The following is a 26,617-nucleotide window of genomic DNA, read 5'->3' as shown; positions in this document are numbered from 1 at the left end:
ACTGAGTAAAAAAAAACACTTTTATGATTTGTTTTGAATCTGCTAGTTGTTCATTTCATGGCATGTTCCTATGTTTTATTTGTTCCACCCCACTCATGATTTTATAAACTTCTATCATGTCCGCTCTCAGCCATCTCTTTTCCAAGCTGAAGAGCCTTAGCCTGCATAGCCTCTCATCGTAGGAGAGATGCTCCACCCCTTTATAATTTTTGTCACATTGCTCTGCACCTTTTCTAGTTATGCTATGTCTTTCTTGAGACGGAATGACCAGAACTGCACACAGTACTCAAAGAGGTAGATTTTAAAAGCCTTGCACGCTAAAACGACCACATACGTGCTTAAGTGGGCCATGCAGGAGCTATGCAAATTTTAAATAGCTGGGAAGATACATCCCTCCAAACCATATGCTTCTGAGTGAGCCTGGTTCTTCCCTAGTTAAGGTGTAACCCATTCTGTCAAATGAGGTTCTCCCTTCCCTATTATATGTATGTATTTATTTATTTATAGAAATTTCTATTCTGCCCATTTGACAGTTTTTCTAGAATGTTCCTCATTTCCTAATAAATCTAAAACCCTCTTCCCTGCACCATCATCTAATCCATGCACTGAGACTCCGGAGCTCATCCTGCATGTGGAATGGGGAGCATTTTTGAGAATGCAAACCTGGAGATTCTGAATTTCAGAACCTTCCTATTTCATTGGTACTCACATGTACCACAACAGTTGGCTAATCCCCAGCACTCTCTAAAATCCTATCTAGATGGCAAGTGAGGTTGTCTACCTTTGCACGAGATAGGCAAGTTACCAAATGATCCTCGTGCCCACCAGCCACTTAGCTATCTATATTCCTATTAATTGAATCACCAAATACAACAGCCATCTTAACTCTTCCCTCCGAGGCATATGCCCCTGGATACACATCTTTGCTGTGAAAGGATAATGCATCACCTGGAGGGCAGGTCCTAGCTACAGGATTACTTCCTGCCATACCTGTCTCCTGCCAATGGTCTTTATCCTCCACAGCATCACAAGGGTTGCCTGAGTGGAGTTAGAATCACTCAACTATGTCCCTGAGGGTCTCCTCCAAATAACTCTTTGTCTGCCACTCTGACCTCCAGAGATTGGATTCATTATCTGAGAGCCAGGAACTCTTTGTACCGGATGTACATATTTACAGTTTGGGAGTGGGAGAGATTATCCTTTTTCCCAAAGATAAGGAAGCTCAACTTTCTGCAAATATCTAGCAGTGGGCTAAGAATCTGTAGTATAATTAGCTGTATCACATTGTTTATCTGCGTTTTCTAAAAAGTCTGCAGAGTAGAAGAGAGTCATCCTGAAAGGCTGCAGAGAGTACAAGTATCAAGGGGGAATCTTTAACATAAACAGAGAAGCCCATTTTGGTTTCTGAAAAAGTCTTGGAGGCATGAAAGGCCAAAGGGGCACCTAGAACATTTTCTATCGATTGTTCTTGTCATCTTGTGTATTTTTGTTGGACAGTATCCTTGGGTTAACTTCTTGGGTAAGAATTTTGTAGTATTCATGCTGAATTGGGTAAATAATGAATGAATATTACCAAGTTTCTTGTAAATATAATCTGTGAAAATTAAGTTCAGTATTTTACAAGAAGATTCTACAATGAAGTACAAGCTATAGCCATGATGAAAGGGTCTCACTTTAACCAGTGTTGTTGCATCTGAGCAGGTGAAGTATGAAGGATAATTTCTCAGAAATTTAGATGTTGGACTAACTGGATACATTTTATTTATTTGTGACTAGCAATGAAAGATAATCACTTCCTCAAGGTCACTCATCTTATCTATCTAGTAAGCGAGCTCCATTGGTAGCACTTTTCTTCTCAGTCTCTACAGGAATCTTTAAAAAATGATGCTAGAGTAGTCTATTTTGGGGTAAATGCTTAAATAACTACCAATTCTGTTTTAACCTCATTTACTCTTCAATAAATACACCATATTATTTGGTTATACTAAGGGGGTAGATTTTTAAAAATTGCGCGCGCACATCCATGCGCACACGCTACCTGGTTGCATGCACATGGACGTGTGATTTCATAACATGTGCGTGCTGGCATGCGCATGTTATAAAATGTCAGGTCGGCGCTTGCAAGGGGAGGAAGATGTATGCATTTACGTGTGGCGACGCATCGGGGCCTTCCCCAGTTCCCTCCAGCTTCCGAGCGGGAGCAAGTTGCGTGCGCCGGCAACCTGCCGGCACGCGATCCCCTGGCACAGCACCAAATGGCCGCTGTGCCAGGCACCTCTAGCCCCGCCCCGCCCTGCCCCCTGGACCACCCCGCCCCAGCCCCCAGACAACCCCTTTCACTAACCCCGGGACTTACACGCTTCCTGGGGGTTTACCCGTATGGCCAGGCCTTTGAAAATTGGCCCAGCATGCGTTAGGCCCAGCCACATCCGTAAACCCCCGGGTTTTATGTGCATAGGTGATTTAAAATCTGGCCCTAAATGTAATTTTGTGTGATCTTATTTTCACAGTTTTTAAGGGTGATTATACCATTTTCACGAGATAATAGTCTGTGAGTTAAAGGATTTTGCACATTTTCCCTTTTAAATGAATAAATAAGTTTCACCACCAGCAAATTTGCTGGGACATAGTGAGGAAGGTGGAGACAATTTAGGCACCATAAATTGCCAGATCAACTTTCTAATAACCAATGACTTGTGGAACTACCTAAGAAGAGGACTCTAGTAGGGAATAGGCTATAGACCTACATGAGGCCCAAATTTATAAAAGATGTTGCATAGAAAATACAAGGATATATTTTCAATGCTAACTCTCGAGCAATATTTGCAATGGAGCAAACTTTTTATAAATCTGTCTTTAGGAAACAGAAGTAGCATTACTATCAATTGACGGTGGAAGACCTAACCAGACAGCAGAACTGGAAAAAGAAAACTGTAGGCCTAGGGATTATAGAGAAGGGCGACCCTAAAGCGATTAATGAGGTTTGTGGGTTATTTTCTTAAACTAAAACTGATTTTATCATCATATATTTATCCGTACCATAAAAGTTAGTGACTGTGATTTTTATTTGAACCCTGCCAAAATAGAAGTACATTTTATATAGATATTGATTTGGTGGTATTTGTAATGTACTCATATTTTCTGCAGACAGAAAGCAAGTTCCTTCATTGATATCAATACACACTTTCCTTCTACCATGATACTGCATTAAGTTAATTCAGGGAGTGCTTTACATGGTCAATACAACATTCCTTGGAGGCATTTTAAGACTTAATAAGGAAGATCAAGTAACCTGGGAACTCAAATGCCCTTTTGTATAGGTAAAGCACAGCCTTAAATGCTATCATAACAGGAATGATTTGATGATGTTTTATTTTAGATTTAAAGCTTTACAATGTCCCACCAGATGTTTCATGTGTCCATTAGAAGAAGACAGACATAACATCACAGTATAAATAAGTTACTATGCAACTTTCATACACAAGCATTTAAGATCTAATGCAACTTGTTTTTTTGACACATAAGGTAAGCTTGTTTACATTTTAACTTTAGTTAAATCATATTTTCCTCAAATCCAAACTATGCCTCAGTGAGCTAGCAGAAATTGGCTCCGCTAACATCAGCTTTTTTCATAAACTTTCATATCTCAAGTCTTGCTAAAATGTAGCCACAGCATCCATTTTATACAGTTATGCTCATGAAAAGTAAGCCTAGGGGGGTGGAAGGGCTCAGGACAAGCAGGCAAAAGAATAAAAGAAGGCACAGAGGGGCTCACCAGGCAGTCAAAATACGGGAGAATCCCCTCCCACCCACCAGCAGTCATAGGGGGTTGGAGAAAACTTTCTTCACAGTAACAGACAGCTTAATGTGGAGGACAGGGCAGCCCTGTCTAAGGTTTTCCCCTTTTCTCTCATTCAGTATATAGGTGAGGTGCAAGCAACTTTGGGGTTAGATGGACAAAGTGGAGGCATTTCTCAGATAAAAAAAACAACTGAGCTTGGTGAGGCTGAGGTGCTGGAGGATAGCTGGGTTAAGGGATCAGTCACTGAAAACCAGTTCCTATGTTTGAGCTGAAGGAGGGGCCATGCAACATAAAAATGTTTTAATATGTAAATAAAAAGAAATTAATGTGACCAGTATGAACACGAGACCACCGGGCAAAGATTTGTAGCTGAACATAGAAACACAAAACATGACGGCAGATAAGCTCTGAAAGGCCATTTTCCCCAGCTGCCGCAATACTGCGGCTCCTACTCAGCTTTCAGCTTTGCCATTACTTCCTCACATCCAGGATCTTCTGTGCTTACTTCTTATCCCATGCTTTCTGGAATTCTGTTACTGTTTTGACATTTACCACCTTCAATGGGATACTAATCCATACATCCAATAAGCTTTGTGTGAAGAACTAATTGTGTTATAATTGCCGGTTTCTTGGGCTTCTGGAGGAATTCCAATGAAGTGAGAGCAGCCAAAGAAATAGTTTCCAAATCTGGAGTCTCCAACCCCCTCCCCTGTGTACCTCCATCAGGGGAGGGGGGAGGAAAAACAACAACTCCTGGACCTTCAGACTTTACCAAGGATGGAACAAGAGACACCTGATCCTTGGCGATTCCCACCGGCATGGATGTTGACACCAACAATTCCATCCGTGTCCCAGCAACCGTGCTGCAAGGAGGATGCCTTTTCTGTGGCGGAGTGATCTGCTCACTTGGACTGAGGGAGATCTCATCTCCAGGAAGCCCCAGTACTCCCTCACCAGCAGCTCTGATGGAGAACTGGCTCCCAAGAGAAAGGGGTCCAAAGAAGCCACAAATGAGGTAATGATCTGCTGGCTGTGTAGCAGTGGGGGTTCGGCAGGAAACACCCGCGTTTTCCCTTTCCATTTAGGAGCCATAAGGTGGAGGAAAAACACAAGTTAGAGAATAACAGAGCTCAGCGGTATGCGGCTACTGACCGGCAGCCATCTAGTTCTCCCTACAGACATTATCAATTTTATTTTTAAACAAGTTAATTTATAATCAATTGTATACATATTTCTGAAAAAGAGGAAGTAGATAGATATTCAATATTATATGATTGTCAAAAAAGAAAAAAGAATTAATGTATCTACTTCATAGAAGACCATTATATAGGGAGGGAAGGACAAAATCTAAGTAGGCAGCTTAAGCATAACTAAGAAAGAAAAAAAAGAAAACTATAACTTACAGACTGTTTCCTCAATAACATAATTGCAGGTAGTTATTCTTGCCACATTAACTTGAAATCTGCTTCATGGAATCTGAAAAGTATCTTAATTGGGAAGATTCAGAAAGCACATACTTAGCAGCTGTTAACATTAAAATACACTTACAGGGAAAGTGAATAATACAAATTGCACCAAGCTAAAAATCTCTATCTACAGGCCTGTGTTGGCCTAGCCAAGTCAGGAAATTTCCTCATTTGCTGACCTTTAAACATCTGTAAATAATTATGAAAAAATAAGTCAAGTATCAAATTCCTGTCCTGAAGAAACACAAAGGTAACAAGGAAAATAGTCCTATCAGAAACTACATCTATAGACTTATATAGAAACCCAGATGAGTCCAATCTTTCCGTAGAGACTTCAATCACTCCTTCTTCCACTTCAGTTCTCCTTTCTGGTTTCTTCTCCACCAGAAAAAAATAAATCTTACTTTTCGGAGGCAAATTTTTCTGAGGAATAAGTAAAACATCTCTCATATAGGACTTGAAGAGCTCCAATGCAAAAGCAAAGATATAACAGGAAAATTTAAGATATGGAGATTCATGGATTTGGAAAAATTGTCAAGATTTTCAAAACTATGAAAAACCACATTTTTATTCTGCATCAAATTAGACTGTTCAGCCATAATCTGCTGCAACGACACTTCAATAGACTCAGTTTGCCTAGTGAACTTATCCTGGAGTTTTGAGACTGAAATCTAGAATGTGTCGAGAGTTAGCAGTGCCAATGCAGATACCATCTGTTCCCAAGTTGTCAGAACACACCACATGCTATCCAGGGTTACAACATCGGGTTTAACCAATGGAGATCTTGTTTTCAGTCCATCCAAACCTCAATATGCACAACAGAAAAAGTTTTTTAAAAGATTCAATATCACACACACTGCAATAATGACAAAAGAATTTTTTGAACTGCACCCCCAACGGAGGCCACTGTTTCCCTGAAAATCGGCTTCCCTGGGGAGCTTTGTGTAAACATACACATTTTTAAAACTGTCGTTTTCTAAGCATGAATCCTATCCATGGCACATGCCCGGGACACTTTTCATGCCGATGGAATCCTTTACATCCATTATTTGAAGTTCATCAAGAACGTGCATTATAAGCATTCAGTCTCCCTCTCATAAAGTGCTGCACCCAGCAAGTGTATACTCTCTATGTGTCTCTCATCATATTCCTCTAGGTATCAGCGGGTCCAAAAATGGAGGCACGATACCGCTCTCATCAGGCAATCTTTTATGTTATCTCAAAACTGCTAGAGCATCTCAAGATCTTTGTGCAGAAACTGAAAGTAAACCAACGAGAACCCACATGAGCAGCCAAGTGGACATATTTAAGGTACAGAGAAGGGCAACACAAAATGATAAAAGGGATGGAAAAGCTCTTTTATGGAGGAAAGCTAAACAGATTAGGGTTCTTTACCTTGAAAAAGAGATCAGATATGATTGAGATTTATAAAATCATGAGTGGGATAGAATGGGTAAATAAGGAATGGTTATTTCCTTTTTAAATAAGACTAGGACTAGGAGACAAGCCATAAAACTAGCAACTGGCAGATTTAAAACAATTCAATGGAAGTATTTTTTTTTTACTGCTTATAATAAAGCTATGGAATATATTGCCAGAGGATGTGGTCAAGGCAGCTAGCATAGTGGGGTTCAAAAAAGGATTGGCTAAGTTCCTGAAGGAAAAAGCCATAAACAGTTATTAGAGAAAGCCAGCGCTTATCCCTGGAAGTGAGATATATGAAACAGATCAACTATTGGAGATCTGCCGGGTACTTGTGACCTGGACTGGCTACTGCTGGAGACAGGATGCTGTGCTCGATGAACCTTGGTCTGATCCAGCATGGCATTTATGTTCTTATGTGTGTTCTTTATTCACATCTAGGCTACTTCAGTCTTAACTTCAAACTCTCTGCTTGAGGTATTCTAACTTCCTTGTTTTGCAAGAATCCTTGAGAGATACCTCCTTCCAAACCAAGCTCTTCCAAGCAAGTGTTGGCTTTCCTTCTTTATCCAGCTTAAAAGCCACTCTATCACCTTTTTAAACGCTAGCATTAGCAGACAGATTCTACCCTGGTTAAGGTGCAGCCCTTCCCATCGGAATATGTTCCCTCTTCCCCAGAATGTTCCCCAGTTCCTAACAAATCTAAAGCCCTTTTCTCTGCACCATCATGTCCTCCATGCATTGAGATTCTGGAGCTCAGCCACCTTCTGGGGTCCCACATGTGCAATGGGGAGCGTTTATTCAAAGTTGTTAAATCACAAGAAGACTGTGAAAAGTTGCAAGAGGACATTGCAAAACTGGGAATCCAAATGGTAGATGGCATTTAATGTGGACAAGTGCAGAGTGATATACATAGGGAAGAGGATGCCAAATTATAGTTACATGATGCAAGGTTCCATTTTGCCAGTCACCACCCAGGAAAAAGATTTAAGCGACATTGTGGATAATATGCTGAAATCCTCTGTCCACTGTGCAGTGGCGGGCAAGAAAGCAAATAGAATGTTAGGATTAATTCGAAAAGGAATGAAGAATAGAACTGAGAATATCATAATGCCTTTGTATTGCTCCATGGTTCGACTGCACCTTGAGTGCTGTGTGGTCACCGCATCTCAAAAAAGATATAACAGACTTAGAAAAGGAATAGAGAAGAGCAACCAAAATGATAAAGAGGATGGAATGATTTCCCTATAGGGAAAGGTTAAAGAGGTTAGGGCTCTTCAGCTTAGAGAAGAGCCAACTGAGGGGATATATGACTGAGGTCTATAAAACAAAGAATGGATTGGAACAGGTAAATGCAAATCAGTTGTTTACACTTTCAAAAAGTACAAAGACTAGGGGACATGCAATTACATTTCTAGGTGATACACTTAAGATAAATAGGAGAACATACTTTTCTACTCAATACATAATTAAACTCTGGAATTCCTTGCCAGAGGATGTGGTAAAAACTTAGTATAGCTGGGTTTAAAAAAGGTTTGGACAAGTTTCTGGTACAAAGGTCCATAAACCATTACTAAGGTGGACTTGGGGAAATCCACTGCTTGTCCCTGGGAAAAGCAGCATGGAATCTGTTGAACTTAGGAATCCTGCCAGATACTTGTGACCTGGATTGGCTACTGTTGAGAAACCCTCCCTGGGACTGATGGAATAGATTGTTAGATGTCAAAAACTAATTAAACTGAGAATAAACTACCTTTACAAGGAGTTTCTCCCAAAATGGACTGCCACGGATGGGCATGCTGGAAACAGGGATACTCCTGCAGAAGCAGGGCCAGACTCAGGGGCCAGGCCAGACTGGGTCTTTTGTCTATATCAGCCACCTCCCCCGCAGATTGAGCCTTTGTGTTCTGGTGGCTGGCATGGAACATGGCACCAGCTGGGAGCTGGAACACAGCACAGGCTGGTACTGACAGCAAGCAGGAGGTGGATACAGGCATGGCTGGAGGTAAGGCTGGTACTGAGGGTGGAAAGAGCTAGACACAGGTAGGACTGGAGCCAAGGCCTGGAACAGGGGACAAGCTGGGACTGAAGACAGACAAAAAAGGCTTGAAGTCAGGGCAAGGCCTGGACTGCAAATAGAGATTGAACTGGACAGGACAAGAACTGAACTGGGCAAGACAGGGCAAGGACTGAACAAGAACAAACAACAGTAAACAAGAAGGCCTAAACAGAGCACAAGGCTGGATAAGTGAACCTAGAAGGCCTGAAGACCAAAGGAAGGACAGGGAGGCCTAGAAGGCTACTGGGCAAGAAGGAAGGCAGGGAGGCCTGGAAGGCTGAAAAGCAAGGCAGGAATCCCAAGGTAGGCCACAAGGCAAGGCAGAAGTATGTGATAGGCCAAAAGGCAAGGCAAGAAAGCAAGGCAAATGGCCAGGTCAAGGAGCTGAGGTGACTCGATGAAGAGGCATGGAAGTGATGGACAGACTGGGTTAAATAAGGCTGAAACTACAGAATCATGTGGTCAGTAAGGAGGTGGCTAGAGTAGCTATGGGTGAAGCTTATCTGCTGACATGGAAACCATGTAGCAGGCAGGATTGTGACATGGAGAGGTCTGTAACTGGAGGGAATATCTATAGGTAAATTATGCTTTTTCATATCTAAATATACTAAGGCTTATTTTAATAACATAGACCCACCCACCCTCATATAAAGAAAGATGTATTAACTTTGTCAGTACATCCAGAACATTTTCCCTTAAGGAGTAAATAACTGAGAAGGGGCAAGGGGGAAAAATAATTGTGTAGATTGCCTAAAATAACATCAACCTCTCCACTTCCTAAAACTCTTCCAAGGATTAAGAACATGGTAAATCTAAACTATGGGAGTCTGCTGGATCAATGGCTCTTCCCAATTAGGTACCTACTACCATACAGTGAAGACTTATTAATTGATCTAAAGTGGCTATCTTCTAAGAATAATTGTACGCAAAGTTCTGAGGTCTAAACTTCAAATCATTATGCATATAATGATGGCCTCTTAAGACCCTATTTACAATGAGGAATAACTAATGGAGGCAATTTAGCGAGACCTGAATTCAGGCAATGAAAAAGGTCATTTTGACAGTAACAAAGGAGGTCCCATACATACGTTGAGCACTTTCAAAAGCAATTTTAAAATCTCAGTCAGTTTCTTGCGCCGCATTACTAATGATTAAATTGCCAGCTACAACAGAAGTACTAACTCTTCCCTTGGGACACATGTCCCTGGAGAAACATTCATTGTGCAAGAGGAAATGGGTTTATCTGGAAGGTAGGTCCTAGCTACAGAATTACTGGTCTCCTTCCAGATGATCTTGTTCCTCCAAAGACACGCAAGAGCTGCTAGACTGGTTTTGGAATTGCTCTGTTATGTCTCTGAAGATCTCCTCTGTATACCCCTCTCTCTGCCTCAGCTCCTCCAGGTCTGTCGCTCTGGCCTCCCAAGATCAGACTCATTTTCTGAGAGCCAGAACCTCTTTGCATTGGGTGAACACATAGAATCTCTCACCAACAGGTAAATAATCATGCATGTGGCACTAAGTGCAAAAGATTGGATAGCCTCCATCTTGCTCCTGAATTTCTAACTACATCTTAATTTTTGTTGAGCTGTTAAAAGTTTTTAAAGCTGTTTAAACAGTGAGTATGTTTAAATATAATGTTTCTTTTTACAATTGATTATTAAGTGTTTTATAAATCTAAGGGTTATTTACTCTTTCGGATAATAGAAGGACTAGGGAGTACTCCATGAAGTTAGCAAGTAGCACATTTAAAACTAAGCACAGAAAATTCTTTATCATTCAATGCATAATTAAGCTCTGGAATTTGTTGCCAGAGGATGTGGTTAGTACAGTTAGTGTAGCTGGATTTAAAAAATGTTTGGATAAGTTCTTGGAGGAGAAGTCCATTAATTGCTATTAATCAAGTTGACTTAGAGAATAGCCACTTCTATTATTGGCATCTGTAGCTTGGGATCTACTTAACGTTTTGGTACTTGCTAGGTACTTGCAGCCTGGATTGGCCACAGTTGAAAACAGGATGTTGGGCTTGATGGACCCTTGGTCTGACCCAATATGCAATTTCTTATGTTCTTATGCTCTTATTATATTTATTAGGTCTGTTTAAGTTAGTTTATCAATGACCACCAATAGCACTAGGATTTTTCAGCCTCTAAAATCAGGATTAATTTCATGCTATTATAAGTCACTAATTGGCTCTCATTTTGAAGATTTTCCTCCTAATGTGGGTGGTAATGTGTATATTAAAAAACGTGACTGGGGTGCATTGGAGATAGGGAGGGAGTGACTTCTTCCCCAGGAAGCAATTCTCTTACCTTTTTAGATCAAGCAAATGATATTTTGTAAACTCAGAGCTATTAATTTACAATTTAATTCTAGCCTTAATCTATACACAGCATTAATTCAAGCTCTCTATTTCCCAGAATAGATACAATTGTATATTTAGAATTAAATTTCAACCTTAAATTACACACAAGATTAATTCAAGCTCTCTCCCAGAACATACACAAGCAATTATAAACGTAGATTTAAATTCTAACCTTAATTATTTCCAAGGATACACAGAATTATGTACTTAGAATTAAATTCAAACCTTAATCTACACAGAATTAATTCAAGATCTCAAACTACTACCAGCATACAAACATACACAGATAGTGCTAGTTTAATCCTCCAACAATTTCCTTTGTAGATTCCAGCAAGTCCAATTTACCCACCAGAAGATGCAGCTTCTGCTGTCAGCACTCTCTCAGAATTCTCAGCATTCCCTCAGTTTCACTAAAAGCCTTTAAAAGTTAGGGGCCTAGGCCAGAGGTTCCTAAACGTCTTTTGGGGGACCCCCGGCCAGTCCAATTCTCAGGATATCCACAATGAATATGCATGAGATAAAATTTGCATGCTTTGGAGGCAGCACACACAAATTTATTTCATGCCTATTCATTGTGGATATCCTGAAAACTCAACTGGCTGGGGGTCCCCCAGGACAAGTTTGGGAACCACTGGTCTAGACTTTTGAATTTAAAAACTGTCAGGCTCCGAGTTCCTAAATTAAAGAGCTTTAAATCACAAAACACCTCAATTTAGGCACCTTAAAAGAAGGCAGGGCCAAGGTAGGGGAATGAAGTTAGTGTTCCGCACTCATTTTTAGTACTGGGAGTCTAAGACACCTAAATTTGGGAGAGTCAATACTTTTCTTAAATTTGGTAACTTTATATAGTTGCCTGAAATGGAAGAATATAGATCCCTAAATAAGTCTTGGTTAAAAAAAATTGCAAGTTATATGCTGAAAACAAAGTTAAACAGACAGCTATTGTAACTGAATAGTCCCTTTGCCAAATCATCAACTTTCAAAAGTTCCTGAATTTACTTGGTCTAATTCATCACATCCCATATGACAAGATGTCAGCCATGTACAATCCATTGCCTTAAAACACAGAAGAGTCCCACAACTCACAAAAGTAAAATTTACTCAGAAGAGAATATTGCTTATCCCATTACCGCTATTCCGATATCTCTAGGGTAGAGATATTCTAGTAATTTACTGTAATAAATCAGGCTACATACACTGAACTGGTAACATGCAAATTCCTTTGAAATGTGAACTATGTATGCCAGTTTAGACTATTAGCTACAACAATACAGTGTTATTATAGCTGTTATAATGCAATGTTATTCTCTAAGAGGGATCCCCTTTTTTGCTTAGAGTATTGTCTAAGAAATTGTATTTCTGCAGGAAATGCGTGGGAAACTGAGAATGCATGTTAAATAAATCGACTCTTTGACAAGTAAATGGGGAAAGCATAAGCCAAATCAGTCTCAGTAAGGAACAAGCTAAAATATTCAGAATCAATTGGCATCTTTGCCAATTCAGTTCAGTTGATTAGTGCTCTTAAAATCCAGTTTCATGATTAACTGAGGCATTCATAGGAACACACGGTTATCTTTAGTTCGCCATGTTCAGTGTAAGCATGCTAGACGTTAGTTGGTCCTCATTGTAAGTAGGGTCTTCAGAGGCCATCATTATATGCATAATGATTTGAAGTTTAGCCCTCAGAACTTTGCTTACAATTATTCTTAGAAGACAGCTACTTTAGATCAATTAATGAGTCTTCACTGTATGGTAGTAGGTGCCCAATTGGGAAGAGCCATTGATCCAGCAGAGTCCCATAGTTTAGATTTACCATGTTCTTTATCCTTGGAAGAGTTTTAGGAAGTGGAGAAGTTGATGTTATTTTAGGCAATCTATACAATTATTTTCCCCCTTGCCCTTTCTCAGTTATTTACTCCTTAAGGGAAAATGTTCTGGATGTACTGACAAAGTTAATACATCTTTCTTTACATAGAAACATAGAAACATAGAAATGATGGCAGAAGAAGACCAAACGGCCCATCCAGTCTGCCCAGCAAGCTTCACACATTTTTTCTCTCATACTTATCTGTTTCTCTTAGCTCTTTGGTTCTATTTCCCTTCCACCCCCACCATTAATGTAGAGAGCAGTGATGGAGCTGCATCCAAGTGAAATATCTAGCTTGATTAGTTAGGAGTAGTAGGGGTAGTAACCGCCGCAGTAAGCAAGCTACACCCATGCTTATTTGTTTTACCCAGACTATGTTATACAGCCCTTATTGGTTGTTTTTCTTCTCCCCTGCCATTGAAGCAGGGAGCTATGCTGGATATGCGTGAAGTATCAGTTTTTTTTCTCCCCTGCCGTTGAAGCAGAGAGCTATGCTGGATATGCGTGAAGTATCAGTTTTTCTTCTCTCCTGCCGTTGAAGCAGAAAGCTATGCTGGATATGCGTGAAGTATCAGTTTTTCTCCCATGCCGTTGAAGCAGAGAGCCATGCTGGATATGCATCGAAAGTGAAGTATCAGGCACATTTGGTTTGGGGTAGTAACCGCCGTAACAAGCCAGCTACTCCCCGCTTTGTGAGTGCAAATCCTTTTTTCTTCTCCCCTGCCTGTTGAAGCTATGCTGGATATGCGTGAAATATCAGTTTTTCTTTTCCCCTGCTGTTAAAGCAGAGAGCTATGCTGGAAATGCGTGATGTATCAGTCTTTCTCCCATGCCGTTGAAGCAGAGATTGTGTGTATTGGGGGGGGGGGGGGGGGGGGAGAATCTATGTTATTAAAATAAACCTTAGTACATTCAGATTTGAAAAAGCATAACTTACCTATAGATATTCCCCCCAGTTACAGACCTGTCCATGTCACAATCCTGCCTGCTACACAGTTTCCATGTCAGCAGATGAGCTTCACCCATAGCTACTCTAGCCACCTCCTTGCTGATCACATGATGCTGTAGTTTCAGAGATAGGCCTAGAGAGGCCACAGAGCTAAGCAAGACCTGGATGGGTCATAGGTCAGAAATAGGCCTAGAAGGCCGCAAAGCAAGGAAGGTCTAGAAATGCCAGAGCACAGGAAATCCGGATGGCCACAAGGAAAGACAAGGCTAAGAGCAGAAGGCTCAGAGGCCACAAGACAAGGCAAGGCAAGACTGGGATCAAAAGGCCAAGAGGTCACGAGACAAGCAAGACATGGCTAGGTCAGAAGGCCCAGAGGCTACGAGGCAAGATGAGGAAAGGCCTAGGTAGGCCTCAAGGCAAAGGTGGCTAAGGCAAGGAGCCAAAGGAAACTCAAAGCAGAAGCATTGAGGCAAGGGACAGATAGGGTTAAGTAAGGCTGGAGTCTGGGTGTGGTGCAGGCAGGAAACGTATTCTCGCTGGGGTCCCCTGGTGGACGGGAGGCTGCACAGCAGCCGGAATCATTACAGGGAGTTTGTAGGTCCCACTGCAGCCTTCATGGGATTCTGAAAATAACCCATGGATCCAATGCACATGGATTATGTTGCAAGAAATTTGTAAATAATAGGGATGTGCATTTGTTTTAAAACAAATGCTAACCTGAACCATATCGGCCATTTTCATTTTGGTTCATTTTACCCTAAAACAAATGCACAATCCTCCTGAAAATCTCCAAAATTTGCTAATAGTATATTCTATTTTCTAAAACAAATACATGAAAAAAAAGAAACCCTCAAAATGAATGAACAAATAAAACATTATTTGAAAATGAATAAAAAAAACTGAAATGAAATCAGTTTGCTGGACACCCCTAGCAAATAACATTGCATAGAACTCAAAGAAGAACACAACTGTTGTGAACAATACAAACTAAATATTTTTTTGGAAACACATCAAATGGGCAAAACCTTTGAATAAAGACAAAGTGAGTTTTTGTTCTTGAAAGCTTGAGTAATTTGAGCTAAAGTGTATGCACACAGTAAGTGGTGTTTACTGTGCAGTAAAGTGTGTTAGCCTAGGAAAATTTGATATGACACATGGAATTGGCACATTCCATGCATTATTCCTCAGCCCTTAAAACTAGGGCGACGTAGGGATGGTACTGAGCTGCACTGCATGCAAATGCATGGAAAGCAGTGGACTGTTCTGCAAACTGATTAAGGTGCTTTGTGGTAAGCTTCACAAACTGTGTTATTCCAGGAAAGTTAATGGCACTTCAAGAGGGTAGTAGCAAAGCTCCTTGGGGTCTGCATTTAAAGGGGCCACAAGGCCTTTTACATTCTTCCACCCACCTGATTTGAAAATCCCTGGGAGTTTACTGACCCTCCACTCATCTCCTCCCGCTATTCCTCTTGGTACAGAATGTAAAACAAAATACACTGGGCAACAATGAAAGTGTTACTGACCTAAAAAGGTCCTACTCTGTAGTATCTTGTTGTGCTGAACACGAATATGACCATGAAAAGTTTTTATTGGCTCTTGTTTTGAAGATATTTAATATAGTTCACTTTCTATGTTTAGTCATGTAAATTTATCCAGTAGGACTGTAAATAAGCCTAGAATGATGTAATATTGCATCATATTGCATAATACCATCATGCACACATCATACAGAGTTTATTACATCATTTTCTGATGCAATGCAGTTCTATCGCCATGCTGCTGCTGAGTAAGCTGACGTCAGCAGTGTACTATATGAAGCCCAGTCAGAAAGGGTGAGCATTTGAAATATTCATGCTGGCTGACTACTGCTGGACACGCCGCAGAGATGCTCCCGAACAGGTGTACAAGAGACAAGCAAAGAAATCTAAGACGTAGTCTATGACTTCATTTTTCAAACGGTATTAACCGTAGGTCTCCTATTATTGGCATACAATTCAAGATGTAATTATATTATTGCATATTACAAACAAACTAGAGCCAATTTTGCATTTTCACAGTCACATTCATGTTTAGCATATGGAAATGTATAAGAATTGACTAATTTCATTTCAGTAACATGACTTTTGTGAAGATTTGTTGCCCAGTGATATTGCTCCCTTACGCTCTCCTCCCCCAGGTATGAAAAATGCCTCTTCCCTTTGCAAACCCTCCTGCCCTCATCTCCCCGGACCCCTTCCACCCTTAGGCTTTCTTTGAATCCTTGTGTTATAGCGAGGGCAGGAGCAAACCCCACTCACTACTACCCCAGCCATCGTTCAAAATGGCACTGGTTGAACCCCTTTTCTTGAGGAAAAATCGCCTGCTGCAATATCTAAACTGAAAGAAAATGCATTTTTGGTAATTTTTTATAGCAATTTCATTAAAAATGTTTATGCATGTCTTACAATATATTTCAATGGCCAACTGTGTTATTTTCTCAAGGCAAAACTCTTCCAGATGGTCATTAACTGCTATTGAATTCCTTTTTCCTTAATAATTGTTTTAATCTGCCTGAATGTAGGAGTATTAAAGAAAACTTTTGCATTTTCCTATGAGACACTCTTATGTTCTTATGTTCTTACACTCACTTCCCTTTCATGTAAGAGGCTCCTAAATTAGTGTCAGTGGGCTACAGTACATTAATTCTTCCTCCCTCCCCCTTACAAATTGGTTTACTCTCTTATAGAAAAATTAATATGTGTTTTGCCTACGGTTGCTGCAGAAGTAGAATTATTTCACTAACTAAGCAGTCAGGCTTTTTTTTTAAGTATGAAAGGAACATTTGTATTTCTAATTCAGGGCCCAGTGTAATAAAACGTGAATAAGAGATGAGAGCTAAATTTCAGCTCATATTTCTTTACTCACGTAATAAACATTGAGTTAGCTCTTGATGTAGTAAACTAATGGTAAGCTAATGCACTGGGAGTTTTAAAAAGTGTGCTAACATGAACATGTTGTGCACAAAAACACGTTTAGCACTCATAAAACATGATTAATGCACATAATGTTATGCACACAAATATATATTTCTGTGCATAAACCATGAAGTCAATATTCAGCGCCACTTAGCCAAATAGTTCAGACTTATTTGGCTTAAGTGGTGCTATTCGAATATTCCACCTCGATCAGTGGCCATCACTTTACAGGATAACTATTTATCCAGTTAAACAGTTATGCAGCTAAGTGGTAGGCAATACAGGGGCATTGCAGGGCATGGGCACTTATCTGGCTCTTTCAGCTGGATAGGTGCTGACATTCAGCCTTATCCGGTTAAGTTAGTACTACTACTACTACTTAACATTTCTACAGTGCTACACGATCTACTCAGCGCTGTGCAAACATACAAAAAAGCAGTCCCTTCTCAACAGAGCTTACAATCTAATAAGACAAACATACAGGACAAGAGACTTGGGGGTGTAAAGCAAGACAATGTTTAAAAAGAAAAGAAATGTAGTTAACAAGACTAAAGGCATAAGATTCAAAAGCTATTTCCAAAAAGGTGGGTCTTTAGATGGGATTTAAACGTGGCAAGCGAGGGAGCATGACGCACTGTTCCAAGCACACGGCGCAGCCAGGTAGAAAGCATAGAGTCTGGAATTAGCCAGATAAATGAAATCTGCTTGAGTAGATCTAAAGTTAGCCAGGTAAACTTATCTGGCTAATTTTTACATAGCTGGTTATATTCAGCAGCAGCACCACCGCACTCCTGAATTTCCCAGCTTGGGGGGGTGGGGTCATTCATCAAATTGCGAAGTGGCCTTATCGCGTGCTTTAGGGCGTTATTGCACTTGATAACGCCATAACGCACGCGATATCTACTGCGTCGCGACTTAAACATGTAAATTTGGGAAAGGGGAGGGGTTCGGGCGGGGTTCAGGCCAAATACAGAATAAGTGACCTCTCCCCTCCCCTCCTGTTCTCTGCAGATAAGGAGGGGAAGGGGGGGGGACAGAAGGGGAGGGGACTGAGTTAGGTAGAAGGGTAGCACTTCTTTGCTGTGCTCTGCACTCTGCGCACGCCATCCTCAACCCCTCTTTCTCCTGATCCCTGCTCACTTCCTGAAACCGTGTGCTCTAAGATCACAGAGTTGCTCCTTCTGACGCCCCAAAAATTGTAGCGCTCTAGGCCATCACAAGAGTTCACCTAATGGAAGAAGCAGTCCCTGTGCCTAAGCACCAAGAGAACGGCAGGGATCTTGGCCTCAAAGATTGCTGCTGTGGAGCCAATTTCGTGGGTGATCACTGGTGAGGAAATCACTGGTGCTACTGGGGCATCCAGCAGAAGCCACGAGGAAGGCCGCAGCCGCTCAAACATCAGCTCAGGCGATGTCGGGAGGTGCAATGCAGACCGGGCAGGGGCAGTGTTTCGGCGAATCCTGGCTCAGACGCCTCTCCGTCCACTTAGTTCTTGTTCCTGATGGCTCCACTTTACTGCTGGCTGAGGTGAATATGGAGGATTCTAGAGGCAGAGTCCCCCAGAAGAAAAAAAAAAAACAGTACCGGCAAGTGAACAAGCTGACCCAGGGCCATTTTTAGAAGAAAGGCTCCAGAACACCACACTTTTCGTTGTGGCAAGTGATTTAAAATCTCGAGAGGGATTTACTAGGGATGTGAATCGTTTTAGGACGATTAAAATTATCGTCCGATAATTTTAATATCGTCTTAAACCGTTATGGAACACAATACAATAGAGATTCTAATGATTTATCGTTATAAATCGTTAGAATCGTGAGCCGGCACACTAAAACCCCCTAAAACCCACCCCCGACCCTTTAAATTAAATCCCCCACCCTCCCGAACCCCCCCCCAAATGACTTAAATAACCTGAGGGTCCAGCGGCGGTCCGGAACGGCAGCGGTCCGGAACGGGCTCCTGCTACTGAATCTTGTTGTCTTCGGCCGGCGCCATTTTCCAAAATGGCGCCGAAAAATGGCGGCGGCCATAGACGAACACGATTGGACAGCAGGAGGTCCTTCCGGACCCCCGCTGGACTTTTGGCAAGTCTTGTGGGGGTCAGGAGGCCCCCCCCCAAGCTGGCCAAAAGTTCCTGGAGGTCCAGCGGGGGTCAGGGAGCGATTTCCCGCCGCGAATCGTTTTCATACGGAAAATGGCCGGCAGGAGATCGACTGCAGGAGGTCGTTCAGCGAGGGTTCCGGCGCCTCGCTGAACGACCTCCTGCAGTCGATCTCCTGCCGGCGCCATTTTCCGTACGGAAAATGGCGCCGGCCATACGCGTATGGCCGGCGCCATTTTCCGTACGAAACGATTCGCGGCGGGAAATCGCTCCCTGACCCCCGCTGGACCTCCAGGAACTTTTGGCCAGCTTGGGGGGGGCCTCCTGACCCCCACAAGACTTGCCAAAAGTCCAGCGGGGGTCCGGAAGGACCTCCTGCCGTCCAATCGTGTTCGTCTATGGCCGCCGCCATTTTTCGGCGCCATTTTGGAAAATGGCGCCGGCCGAAGACAACAAGATTCAGTAGCAGGAGCCCGTTCCGGACCGCTGCCGTTCCGGACCGCCGCTGGACCCGCCGGTTATTTAAGTCATTTGGGGGGGGTTCGGGAGGGTGGGGGATTTAATTTAAAGGGTCGGGGGTGGGTTTTAGGGGGTTTTAATGTGCCGGTTTTGCGATTTTACGTTTTTTCGATTTTTTACGATTTTTCACGATTTTTCACGATATTTTACCCCCCCAAACGGCAACAATACGATTCCCTCCCCCTCCCAGCCGAAATCGATCGTTAAGACGATCGAGGACACGATTCACATCTCTAGGATTTACTACTACTGGGCTTGAATAATCTCACAGGGCTACAGTTCAAATTTTAGATTAAAAATGAACATAGCACAAGGTGCTGTGCAGTGTGCAATCTTTAACTTCACTTAAGAAAGATTCGGAGCAAAACATGGGAGATTATGATTCCTTTAAGGCTGCAGTGGCTGAAGACAATTTGACTACCACAAGAAGAATTGAAGCTCTGCAGAATTACACTTGCCAATCACCCTGCTAACATACTATTAGAGTGATAAACTCTGCATTCAGTAATATTCCTGTAGTGAATTATTTTGGGACTATTTAGTGGAGTGTCTGCAAATTTATAGTGATGCTTTGCCATCTATTTTAAAAGCTATTTATGCATCTAAGAATATCTCTCCTTTACGGTTTTTCTGTGTTACCCAGGAGCTAGAGATCTTTACTGTTACTGCTTGAGCTAATTGGATACTTTTGGTCACTTTAGTCTTGGAATCTGATAAGAATCTCATTATGCATTCTTTCTTTCAACATTACGCTAAGGAATTAATGGTATCCAACATTATTATATATATATATATATATAGTAATTTTTAGCACAGCTCTCAAATAATGCTCAGATGTTTCCCACTTGACTCAAACTAAAAGGAAACACTTCCATTCAATTCATCCTGCAGTACTTAGAATAGGGATAAGCTTTGCCCTCAAATATCCTGCAAAATATTCTATGGACCATAATGACCTTCCATACGTCTTTTTGGGACCCTAATCAATTAGCTGAATTTTGAGTACATTTTCAAAGGGATATTCCACGTATAGAAGCAATTCCACGTATAGAAGCAATTCTCAAAACACACCGGGGCAGATTTTTAAAAAGTATGCCCACGCGTACTTTTGTTCGCGCGACAGGTGCAAACAAGAGTACACCGGATTTTAATAGATACACGCGTAGCCCTGCGTATCTTTTAAAATCCGGGGTCGGCACGTGCAAGGCTGTGCAATATCCACGGATTTCATTGTGGATCTCCCCCTTCCATATGACTCCATGGTGACATGGGTCATTGTGGATAGATTTTCTAAAATGGCCCACTTTGTTCCTCTTGCTGGGCTTCCCTCAGCTCCTGAACTAGCCTACCGCTTTGTTCAATATGTCTTTCGTTTGCATGGCTTTCTATCCCATATTTTCTCTGACAGAGGCATTCAATTTACTGCCCACTATTGGAAGACCCTCTGTCACATGTTTGGTATCTCTTTGGAGTTCACTATGGCCTATCACCCCTAGGGCAATGGGTAAACCAAGAGAATCAAGCAGATCCTCTAAACCTTTGTTAATCTCAGGCAAGATGATTGGGCCCTTCTATTTCCATGGGCAGAATTTTCTGACATCAACCATATGAGCAGTGCCATCAGCTCCTTCCCATTTTATACAGTGTTTGGAAAGCATCTGAGGATACCGCTTCCGCTACTTCTTACTGCAGAATGTCCCGCGGCCTGTCTCAAATCTCTGGATGCAGACTACCCAATTGATATCACAAGTAGCGTCCCAAGCCAAGAAATACACAGACACCAAACGTCGATCAGCACCACAGTTCAAGGAGGGCAATCTGGTATGGTTGGACACCCAGCATCTTCGTCTCTGGGTCCCATGATTCATTGGGCCCTACCTAGTCCTACAACAGCTAGGCCCTGTTACTTTTCAACTGAAACTTCCCAGTTCACTAAGGATCCACAACGTTTTCCATATTTCACTACTGAAACCATTGATTCTTTCATGGCCCTCAAGGAAGCCTCCCATACCCGCAGATGTAACAGTAGAGGAGGATACACAGTTTGAAGTGGATGAAATTCTGGATTCTCACAGGAGATGTAATAATTTGGAGTACCTCATCGCCTAGAAGCATTTCAGCCCAGAAGAAAATTCATGGGAGCCTGCCACCAACCTCAAGACACCCTCCAAACCCAGACCTCGGATCCTGAGGGGGGACTTAGAAAGGGGGTTACTGTTACACTTGATGGTTCATGGGCTGCCCGCACAAACTGGCTCACTCACCCTTCACCAGCCATCTCTGAAGTTTCATGGCTCAGAGTGACCTGGAGACGCCATCGGCCCATGTAGCCTGGAATGCCGCCACCAACTGCCAGGACATCCCTGCACACACCAACATTTAAAGACTCCGTGCTGGAAACAGCACAGTCTGGCACATCCTGATAACATTACATGGCTGGGCATTTAAACCCCAGCCGTATAACGCTCCAGTGCCTCAGCAATAGGCGACTCCTTAGAGAGTGTGAGTTGCTGCTACAGCCTTGTTCTTGTCTTCAACCTCATCCAGCCCTGACCTTTTCTTCTTCTTCAGCGTGCCTGCCCCCAGACTGATTCTTGGAATCAACCTTAGCCAGTGATCTGAACTTTCTCACCTGCTGTCTGCTTTGACCATAGCCTGTGACCACCAACCCAGCAGCCCGACATTGGAGCCTCTCTCAGCATATACCCCAGAGACTATCACCTAAGACCTGCTTGCCCCCAGAACCCAAAGGCTGAACCTGAGGGGAAAGGGGCTGGTAAAGACAAAGCTCCAGCTCAGTCTCTGCACCATCTGCTCTGCCAGTTGGCAGAGAGGACCTACAGGATCTTCCCAGCAGGTTTGTCAAACTCACTCCAACACAAAGGGTCCTCAATCCTAACAAAATTGCTTCCAAATTTTAGGAACATTGGAATAAAAGTCCCACAGCTGAAAGGTGATGTGCCTCATTGTATATACACTCCAGAGAGTATGCAACCATTCCACCTTATAAGGAGTCAACAAAGATCTCCTATGACAAGACACATTTCATCTAGCAGCAACTAACATGTGACTATGTAGGCTAATGCCCTCCTTTCTAACAGAATGAAAATCCCCAAATGGATTGTAAAAGGAAGAAGCGTTATGTGCATGAGGTATTCTTACAGTTATTGGCTGAGACAGGGTATTGTTGAGTGGCAGAGCAATAGTAGGACATATGATGGAAATAAGAAATAGTGGCCTGGATATAATAAGCTGTGATATTTTAATGTGGAGGGGCCCAATATTATGGGGGGTGGTCCCACATTAATCTGCCCCCCAACAAAATATCACAGCAGTATTGCGGTGTTCTTTTTCTCTCAGAAAAAGCTCACGAGACAAAAGAATACAGCTGAGGTCTAGTCAAATCAAGATGACAGTCCCCAATGCCATCACCATAAAGGGGCCTGAGGCCCAACACAGCTCACTCCCAGAAATAAAAAAAAAAGTCACTGGGGGTCTTACTAAACCACCCCCCCCCCCACCTCTAGGCCATCATTCAAGGTAGCCCCACAAAATAAAAGTAATAAATAGATGAAACGTGTCACATGATGACAACCCCTTTGGACAACCCTTCTCCTTATTGACTCAATACCTCCCCCAAAGAGTGTGTTCCCAACCCTTCCCCCTTTCCATGAAAATAATAGGCCAGTAGTGCCCACAACCCCCAAATCTTCAAAAATTAATATTGGTGGCCTAGTAGCCTCCCACCCTGGATCCCTGGGCCCCTCTAGACCTCCCCCCCCCCCACACACACACATTCCTCATTACCTTAAATCGTCATTGGTGTTCAGGTTTAGGGTCTGTGGCACCCCCTAGCCCTGGGCCTAGTTAGCACTATTTTTCAAAATGGCCCTGACCAGGTCTTTCCCCTATCACATGACAGGGGCAATATCTGGGGTCTGGACTTTGCCCCGTCACATGATCTGTTATTTGTCAAAAATGTGACACATTTATTTAGAGAATATAAAGCTGTTTGCACTATTGTACCATGGTGAGACCATTGTTTGATTAGATTTTAAGCTCCGATGAATTTACATTGTTAAATAAAGCCCCATTGAGTAAGTGGGATCAGTACGATACTAACTCCTTAAGAGAGACATGGTTGCCCAATTTGCTTAAATCATCGATTTCTAAGTTTGATGAGGCTGTTTCCACTTGGCAAGAGTCACTTAATATTAATGCCTTAGACCAAATTGCACCTATTAAGACCATTTCCAATAACTGAAATAATAGATTCTAGGGATGTGAATCGTGTCCTCGATCGTCTTAACGATCGATTTCGGCTGGGAGGGGGAGGGAATCGTATTGTTGCCGTTTGGGGGGGTAAAATATCGTGAAAAATCGTTAAAAATCGTTAAAAATCGAAAAATCGAAAAACCGGCACATTAAAACCCCCTAAAACCCACCCCCGACCCTTTAAATTAAATCCCCCACCCTCCCGAACCCCATCCCTCGCCGGAACATCGTTAAAAATCGAAAAATCGAAAAACCGGCACACTAAAACCCCCTAAAACCCACCCCCGACCCTTTAAATTAAATCCCCCACCCTCCCGAACCCCCCCCCAAATAACTTAAATAACCTGCGGGTCCAGCGGCGGTCCGGAACGGGCTCCTGCTCCTCAATCTTGTCGTCTTCAGCCGGCGCCATTTTCCAAAATGGCGCCGAAAAATGGCGGCGGCCATAGACGAAAAAGATTGGACAGCAGGAGGTCCTTCCGGACCCCCGCTGGACTTTTGGCAAGTCTCGTGGGGGTCAGGAGGCCCCCCACAAGCTGGCCAAAAGTTCCTGGAGGTCCAGCGGGGGTCAGGGAGCGATTTCCCGCCGCGAATCGTTTTCGTACGGAAAATGGCGCCAACAGGAGATCGACTGCAGGAGGTCGTTCAGCGAGGCGCCGGAACCCTCGCTGAACGACCTCCTGCAGTCGATCTCCTGCCGGCGCCATTTTCCGTACGGAAAATGGCGCCGGCCATACACGTATGGCCGGCGCCATTTTCCGTACGAAAACGATTCGCGGCGGGAAATCGCTCCCTGACCCCCGCTGGACCTCCAGGAACTTTTGGCCAGCTTGTGGGGGGCCTCCTGACCCCCACGAGACTTGCCAAAAGTCCAGCGGGGGTCCGGAAGGACCTCCTGCCGTCCAATCTTTTTCGTCTATGGCCGCCGCCATTTTTCGGCGCCATTTTGGAAAATGGCGCCGGCTGAAGACGACAAGATTCAGGAGCAGGAGCCCGTTCCGGACCGCTGCCGTTCCGGACCGCCGCTGGACCCGCAGGTTATTTAAGTTATTTGGGGGGGGGGGTTCGGGAGGGTGGGGGATTTAATTTAAAGGGTCGGGGGTGGGTTTTAGGGGGTTTTAGTGTGCCGGCTCACGATTCTAACGATTTATAATGATAAATCGTTAGAATCTGTATTGTATTGTGTTCCATAACGGTTTAAGACGATATTAAAATTATCGGACGATAATTTTAATCGTCCTAAAACGATTCACATCCCTAATAGATTCCCCTGTTTCAGTATTGAATTAATTCCTCTAAAACCACAACTGAGATAATTAGAACAATGTTGGTGAAAATCCCAAGACTATCAGGCTCATGAGAAATATTTGACCAAACTTGACAAATATAGATCCAAAACTGACAGTACAAAACGTATTTTTTTTGCCTCTTAACTCCCTATGTCTAAATTGAATTTAGTTCCACATAACACCCAACTAGTTGTTGAATTTAATTTCCTCTGAGAAGATGTTTTGATTTAATTGTTTGATTATATTTTTTCTGATGCATTTCAATTTTCTTCCACTTCTTTCTTTTTTTTGCCATGGGTTGAGAATCGTCTCTGATGGATCCATGGTCTTGTATTATTTTTCTTTTTTTATATTTGCATTTCAAATTAAATATATTTGAATTACTCAAAGGAAATAACCAACTATAAACAGAAATAAATAATTTTAAAACTAAAAAAGCATTCACCTATCATTATAAACTAAAACAACTTTACAAGCAAAGGGTAATGATAATATGGACATTTATTTTGATAAACCGAATTTCAGATAACTTCAAAACGGTGGGAAAACAGATGTACAGAACTGAATAGAAGGGAATAAAAAGCAATTATTAGAATAAGGATATTTGCCATTTAGTAACTATTTCACTACTTAGAAGGCCCATTCACTATTTTAAATCCGCATAGCAGGAATTAGTGTGAATTCAAGTTTTGGACTGATTGTGCCACATTGGGGAACATTCAAACATTTTGTCCCAAAAAAATGAAATATCTCTATTTCTAAAGCACAACTTGCATTTTGGTTTTAGATTTAATGATTCACATTTCTAAAACCCATGCTCAAGGTGAGGTGTTATTAAGCTTAAACTCCTTGGCAGGTTCTGAACTAAAGGTTAGCAGTAGGATAGCACATACTGGAATCTCATCTTTAGGCTGATGCAATATAGTGCGCTCAAGCTAGTGCACTGGGTAACACTATCATTTTGGACATGCCAAAATAACCCTGATGCAATGCAAGGATTAGTGCATCCAAAACACGCATTCAATCATGCGCAGAACTAATAGCGCTTCATCACATGTAAATTCCATGTAGTTGAGGCTATTTGCTATTACCCCTCCATGCCACAAATTGTCATGAGGCCAAGGCGCCCATTTTAATGCGACTCATTTAACGCCTGTCTGGGATCTGGTATTAAAGCATGCTGTGCTCAAGAGTTCAACAAAAAAAATCCTGTTTTCTGGAGGAACCACAGAAAGCAGCATCCTTTTAATTTATTCACTCCTTCACTTACTGCTGATCACATATCAGTGAAAGGACTAATCCCCTTTTAGAAGGCTACTCTGAAAGAGAAATTGTCCTTTCCACTGACAAGTGTCAGTGAAAAGCACCAATTGGGAACAGCCCTGCTGGGGGTGTTGAGGGAGCTCAGGCCAAGCTGTTGAGGGCACTCAGCCACGTCTCATGGGTACCCAATGCAGAGCGCTAGGGACACACAAATTACCTATGCTAAATAAATACTGCACATCCCTTTTAGCACAGCAGCTCAATGCCTATTGCATTAAGCGCCCAGGAGAGG

Source organism: Rhinatrema bivittatum, chromosome 1, assembly GCF_901001135.1.
Source record: "Rhinatrema bivittatum chromosome 1, aRhiBiv1.1, whole genome shotgun sequence".
In the NCBI taxonomy this organism is placed as follows: domain Eukaryota; kingdom Metazoa; phylum Chordata; class Amphibia; order Gymnophiona; family Rhinatrematidae; genus Rhinatrema; species Rhinatrema bivittatum.
The sequence above is the reverse complement of the archived record's forward strand: the minus strand, read 5'-3'. Positions refer to the sequence as shown.